The following is a 7411-nucleotide window of genomic DNA, read 5'->3' as shown; positions in this document are numbered from 1 at the left end:
TATTTCCCGCGTTCGTGCCTTATTCTCTCTTCAACCCTTTTACCATCTGTACGTACAATCACCACCAAATCTCACCCGCCTCCCCTGTTCAAACTTCACACATCTCAAACCCTTGGCAACTCTTAAACCCTTTCCACTCTATAGATCTCAAATCACCTCTACTTTCCTCCTGCGCCCATTTCAATTTTCCAGCCTCTCAACTTCTATGTTATCCAGATCATGGACTTCATTTTCTACTTGGATGACCACTCACTCCAACAAATAATGAGACGCATTGTAATACCTTTACAGTGGACCTATATTGTGTTGTGGTCCTTGGATCAGCCACCACAGTAAGTTTCTTTCCCTCTATTCTTATGAGTTTTGTATAATGAATATCAGTCGAATAAGCTGCATTAAGGATATAATTACATTTTGTACGTTATTTTTGGTTTACATTTTCAGAGAATTAGCATGTAAAGACGGATGGTTTAACCCCGGAATGGAAACTGGTTCCTCGATGGCCCCGTCCCAGAGTGTAGGGCAGACCCTTTTCAATTTGTACAAGCTTTATCGCTTTGCTCTGGACGCTGGGTAAGTTTAATCCCCACACACACAATGTAGGATCTATGCGACCGAATTACAAAAGCTACATATCAGTTTTATCTCTGGTTTTCTGAAGTTTGAGAGCCCTCCGAAAAATATATATTTCAGAGAACGTGTTATACATTTAAATGAAACTAAAGATCTCTGTCTTAAATTAATGAGCAGACCAATTTGATTTTGATTTAGCTAATTTAAAATGTATCTATTTTATTTTTTAAAATTATTTGTAAATAATCAAAAGTCTCCCTATATATTCCATGATCGAAATTGCCAATAATACATCGTACATAGAATGTTGGCAGAATTTTGATAAAATTTTTCCAATTCAGAGTTCCAGGTTTGGCACTGAATCAACCGCCGTATGTTTGGTTAACGGTAAATGAGCTCCTGCGCTTCAGGTCTAATGAAAGCCAGGAACTGTTTTACAAGGTAAAATAATTAGTTTTCCATTTCAGCCCACATTCAAATTGTTATTTCTGGCGCAACATTTAACGCATAGAAAACGCTTCCCATGGCTATGAATTTATTGTTTCTGTCTCTCTCATTGGTATCTTGTATGCAGGCCGTGGGCATTAAGGTGAGTGTTTATACTGCCTTGCCTCGTTTCAGACACGTGGCAAGATGCACTTAAATTAATTGTGGTTTCTTCGGTCGCCCCCTTCCCTTTCCCTGACATTTCATTATTTCTTAGACTGCAGTATTCATTCCCTGCGGAATCGGTGTAGTAGAGCTCGGAACAACAAAATTGGTGAGACATCATATTAATAATTATACCCACCCCAGCTATGGGCCTATGTACTACTCATCTGCATTCTGTTGATTCCATGCTTAATTCCATGGTTTCACTTGTAGGTTCAACCGGATGAACAGAATAAATTGCGATTTTCAAGCCTTATGGCTAATGTAATAGTGTCACCCAACATTTCTGGGCTTTTGACCGGTCGCCTTGGTCTTGAGACAACACTAGTTTATCCAGCTTCCTCAGCGCAACTTAACATTCCAGGTCCACTGCTATTCCCGCAAACCAGTAAGGTCAGCCGTTTTCCTGTTGCCCCCTCAGCGGGGAGCATGATGCTGAGCGCATTTGACATGTGGAGACCGCCAGGTAAAACGCCAAGCCAGCCCGTGGTTGAGGGTCAGTACAGATTGAAGAGAAGCCTAGCAATCTTGATGAATATTCATGCAGAAAGATTGGGACAAATCTCAATGTCTGAGAGCGAAAGACCAGCAGGGGGAACGGTTTCTAGCGGTCAAGTCCGTCATCTGATTTCTGAGCGTAGGAGGAGGGAGAAATTGAGGGAGAGCATTGACGCATTGCGTCGATTCATCCCTCGTGGCGCAAGGGTACGTTCCATGAACATTAAATTTTTTGTTGTAATGAAATGAAGTTTTATGGCCATCCATTGACCTTTGGATTTAATCTCTGTATGTAATAGCAGAAAGACGAGGCTTCCATATTGGGGTATACGAGAGAGTATTTAACTAGTCTCAAATCGCGGGTGGAAGAACTTGAAGAGAGGAATAAACAGTTGGAATCAGAATTGAAGAAGCTCCCATGTGCTCAATCTCAGGAGGGTGCAGCCGCCAGCACAGCCCTGCAACAGTCTCAGGAGGGTGCAGGTACTAGCACAAGCTTGCAACAACAGGGCTCCACAGGTAGTGAGGGTGGTGACAGCTTGGTGACAGTTGAAGTATCAAAGACTGGAGGGAGTACTAGTACCGCTTCTTCTGATGAAATGGCAAATATAGTAGTGGTGGTCGACAGCCTTAGAAATCCGACTGATTTGATGATTGCTCTGCTACAGAATCTAAGAGAAATGAGGGTTCCTCTTCTTTCCATGGCCACGTCCACAGCACATCATGAACACGATCCATCACACTTGACATATCGAATCACTGCAACCATCAAATTGTAAGATCATGTAAGAAATATATATACATATAGTTCCATTACTGGTTCCATTAGAGACATATAGTTGTATTTAAGGCTTCGCCATATTTATGTTGTTATTAATATTTGTGATTGGTCGGGAAATTTGCAGGACTTGGAGCAGGTAAGGATAGGGTTGGTGAGTATGGCGAGGGGGACGCAGCCGTCGTAGGAAGGTTTGGTATGGTCAATGCTTTGGAACTTTGAATTTTGTACATGCTGATAATTTGTTCTCCAGCCACATTCCTGAAGAAATTTCAACCTCCATTTTGGTTATCAGTCTTCCTTATCACTCCATGTATTTAGTTTAAATCCAAGAATGATAAAAATTCTAAAATTTGGAAATGATAATAATTTTCTGAAAACACAAATTTAGAGATTTTACAACTGCTAAAATTACAGAAATAAAACACAACAAAATTATGACAGCCACACACAGAAAATGACATAGTGATTTTTGGTCAATGTAATCCTGGAAAAACCCCCTACAACTCTTGGGGAAAACTAGTTTGAGAGCTCTTCTTTATTTCTGAAAATGCCTTTACAGAGAAACTGAAATACACAGTAAAAATTCTAGCGACCACAAATTACAACTTATTTGGATTTATGTGCTTGAACTCTACCTCAAAAATTGAGCCAATCAATAAACAGCCAAAACAAAATTTTTTACAGCAATAAAACAACATTAAATGTTGTACGGCCAACCTCAAAAAATGTGCCCATAACTTGTTGTCCCTCTTCCTCGGTTTTTGTGCCTTTCTCCTGCTATACGGTTTTCCTTAGGGATGCGTGCCAAATGTTGCTGCCCAGATTCACTAAAATGTCTTTTTGCTACTCTCCTTCGCTTCCTCACTGCTCAGAAATTTTCTCCTTGTTGTCTCTTTTCTTTCTCTCAAATGCTCATGAAAGAATGAATTGATCTTTTTCTCTTCTCTTCTCCTTTTATTCTCTAAATGACCTTTTGCGTTACTCTAAGATCTAATGGTTGAGATTCATTTAGATCTAGGGATGAGAATAAATGTGCATTTAATTCTCACTTTCTATTTTTTAATTCACCCACTTAAATAAAGACTCACTTAGCTTTTTATTTCCATAGTCACTTTTTCACTTTCTAATTCTTCATTCACTTTAATAACGTCACCTTTAAATTAGAATGTAATTTTACCACTTTTAAAGTCACTTTTAAATTAGAATGTAACCTTACCACTTATAAAGTCACTTTTAAAATAAATTGACGTTACCATTTATAAAGTCACTTTAGGAGAAAAGTAAAAAATAAATTTGGACACTTTTCCCTAGGCCAAAGATCAAAGCCTTAGGGAACCACTTGTCCTCTGGTACCCAAGTTTTAACACTCCCTCTTACCGTGCAAAGTGTTCCTCACCACTCCCATCTTGTCTCTGAAGTATACATGCTTGCCCCGTGGTAAGGCTTTGGTGAAAATTTCTGCTACCTGCTCATTTGTGGAAATGTACTCAAGCTTGACAGCTCCCTTTTGGACATAGTCTCTAATGAAGTGAGACTTGATCTCAATACGCTTTGACCTGTCATGAAAAACTGGATTCTCCGTGAGTTTTATGCGACTTTGATTATCATAGTAAATTACTGAAGGTCTCAATGCTTGACCAAATAGACCAAACAACATCTTGCAAAGCCATATGGCCTCACAACTAGCCAAAATAGCAGCCATATACTCTGCCTCAACTAAACTCAATGCAACTAACTGTTGTTTCTAGCTGATCCATGACACAACTGCCGAACCCAACCCAAAACAACACCCGGAAGTACTCTTCCTATCTGAAGCACAACCTGCCCAATCTGAATCCGTGTACCTTGCCAGTTTCACTCCATCACCCTGTCTATAATCTAGACCAAAATCCACTGTCCCTTGCAAGTAACGAAGAATGTGTTTTGCAGCTGCTCACTGGAATCTCCTGGGCTCACACATGAACTAACTCATAGTGTTAACTGCAAAACATATATCTGGTCGAGTGTTGACCAAATACATCAAACAACCGATCAACTGTCTGTATAGAGTAAGATCCACCAACTTAGAATCAAAAGCGTGAAGCTTCTTCCAATTAGTCATCATAGGTGTATACATGGGTTTTGCAGTCCTCCATGTGAAATTTGCTAAGAATATCCACAATGTACTTCCCTTTTCCCAGGAAGAAATGCCCCTCCTCCTACCACACCTCCAATCCCAGAAAATAATATATCAAGCCAATATCCTTCATCTCAAACTCTGAATCAAGATCTCTCTTGTAGCCCTTAATGAGTCTCTCTGCACCAGTGATGATCAAGTCATCAACATACAACACCAGAACGAGAGGCTCCTCACCACCACGATGAAGTATAGGTTCGGATCAACCTCACTCTTTGTGAAACCCAACTACTGCAAGTATGTATCAATCCTCGAGTACCAAGCTCTAGGAGCTTGCTTCAGGCCATAGAGTGCCTTTTTCAATCTGCATACATGGGACTCCTTCCCATGCACCTCAAAGCCCTGCGGCTACTCAATATAAACCTCCTCCTAAATGAAGCCATTGAGGAATGTGGTCTTCACATCCATCTGGTGGATCTTCCAACCCATCTCTGCTGCAATCGATATAATGGAGCGAATAGATGTATACCGAGCTACGGGAGTGAAGATCTCCTCATAGTCAACTCCCTCTACCTGTGAGAACCCTCTCACCATAAATCGAGCCTTGAACTTCTCAATGCTACCATCTGCAACATGCTTTATCTTGTAGAGCCATCTAGAAGTAATAACCGATTTACCTTTAGGCCTTGACACTACCTCCCAAACATTGTTCTTCATAATAGAAGAATACTCTTCCATCATGACCTCTCTCCAGACCTGCTGGCTGGATGCCTCCTCATAACTAGAAGGCTCGGAGTCAACAATGCTTGTTACCAATGCCATGTAACTACAAAACCGCTCAGGTGGTTTACTCTCTCTAACCTGTCTCTTTGGCCCAACAACTGATGTGGCCTCGCACAAGGTATCTTGAAGCCACTTGGGCTTCTTCTTCCCTGAGCATACTTCTACCACCGGAGTGAAAGAATCCTCATCATCATCAGAAGCCTGAACTCCTGAAGGCCTGCCAACTGACCTCATGCCTGAATCTGTGCCTGTAGATGCTGAAGTACCGTGTGAACTATCCATTAGTGGACTACCCTGGGAACTATTCTGTGGACTGCCTTGCATGCTGCCCAAAGAACCACCCACCTAACTCTGAGAGCCATTGCTCATTGATGGACCTGACACTGTAATCGATGTACCTCTTGATCCCTGACCACTAGATCCCTGTGATTGACTCAACTGCTCTTGAGGGTCAGGTCACTCTCGATACTCTAACTCTCGTGACCTCCTGAAAGTTATCTGCTCCTCAAACTTCACTTCCCGGCTGACAACCACTTTCCTCTGCCCAGGAATATAAATCCGATAAGCTTTCGAGGTCTCACTATAACCCAAAAAGATACCCTTGTCTGTAGTGGGCTCTAGCTTGGTCCTGTTCTCCTTGGGGACATAGGAATATGTAAGGCACCCAAAGATACGAAAGTGCCCAACATCAGGTTTCTTCCCAGGAAAAGCCTCCTCTGAAGTCACGTTCCCTAGGGCACAATGTAGACTCTTGTTTTGCAAGTATATAGCAGTGTTGCAGGCCTCTGCCCACAAAAATAAAGGTAACCCCTGATCATGAAGCATGGCTTTGGCATCCCCTGCAATGGATTTGTTCTTCCTCTCTGCAACCCCATTCTGCTGGGGGTAGTAAGGAATTGTGAACTCCCTCCTTATGCCTGCCTTAGCATGAAAATCAACAAACTCACCAAGGCTATACTCCCCTCCATTGTCCGACCTGAGGACCTTCATCTTCCTACCTATATGGGTCTCCACAAGAGCTTTGAACTCTTGAAACTACTTGATGACCTCACTCCTGGTCTTCAAGAAATAAATCCAGGTCTTCCTGGAGTGGTCATCAATGAATAAAACATAGTACTCATAGCCAGTCAAGGATACATGAGACATCTGACCACCCACATTGGTATGAATCAAGTCAAGGATCCCAGTTGTTGTGTTATCACTGCTGGGAAAAGGAGATCTGGAAAACTTCCCCATAGCACATCCTTTGCATACATCAAGGTGATCAGAACTAAAATCTGGCACACCAGTGGTGATCTCCCGCAATGTACTCAAGGCCCCATGATACATGTGCCCCATCCTGCGGTGTGAAATCTCACACAACTCTGAACTACTAGATCTGCTGTCGGTCCTGTCCCAGGTGCTGCTACTCAATGCCATCAGGGGCTGGAATAACAACTTGTACACCTTAGCATGGCACACACCAATCTCTCTAGCTAAAGAAGTTGGAGTTCCCCTAGGATATATAAGCACCTGCCCTCTCTTGAACAACACAACATACCCTCTATCCTCAAGTGCTGAGATGGATATCAGGTTCTTCTTCATTCCAGGCACATATAGAACATTTGACACTTTCAAGGGAGGTTTGGGTCCCCTATCAAATGTCAATGTCCCCACATCGATTGCTCTAACAATGTTGTCATCACCAAGTACTACCTCCATATCAGTATCACCCTCTGAAAACCATGAGAAGTACTCTCTGACTCCTGTCATGTGGCGGGAAGCACCACTGTCAACATACCAAATGATAGAAGATGCTTTGCTAGTAGCGGGGAAGGCACACTCCCTCTGAACTTGTATGGCAAGTGACCCTGCACTAGTGGCCTCACAAGCTATGAACCCAAAATCCTGATCAAATCTCTTTGACAAGCTCTCTATCTCTGCAGAAGCTGCCATGGGTTTGTCTTTCCCTTTCTTGTTCTTCTTCTGTAGATACACAACAACATAGTGTGCCAACTTTTGACAATTCC

At 42.2% G+C, this 7411-nt stretch overlaps 1 pseudogene; it reads left to right on the top strand.

Annotated features, from left to right (window-relative positions):
• Positions 1–264: 264 nt before the first annotated feature.
• LOC149185700 (putative transcription factor bHLH041) lies at positions 265–2687 on the top strand (annotated as a pseudogene).
• Positions 2688–7411: the final 4724 nt, after the last annotated feature.

The sequence above is a fragment of the Pinus tabuliformis genome, chromosome 3_1, assembly GCF_031772625.1.
Source record: "Pinus tabuliformis cultivar Carrire ecotype Pingquan chromosome 3_1, CPIR1, whole genome shotgun sequence".
Taxonomy (NCBI): Eukaryota; Viridiplantae; Streptophyta; class Pinopsida; order Pinales; family Pinaceae; genus Pinus; species Pinus tabuliformis.
Note: the sequence above shows the minus strand (reverse complement) of the source record. Positions and strands in the feature narration are given on the sequence as shown.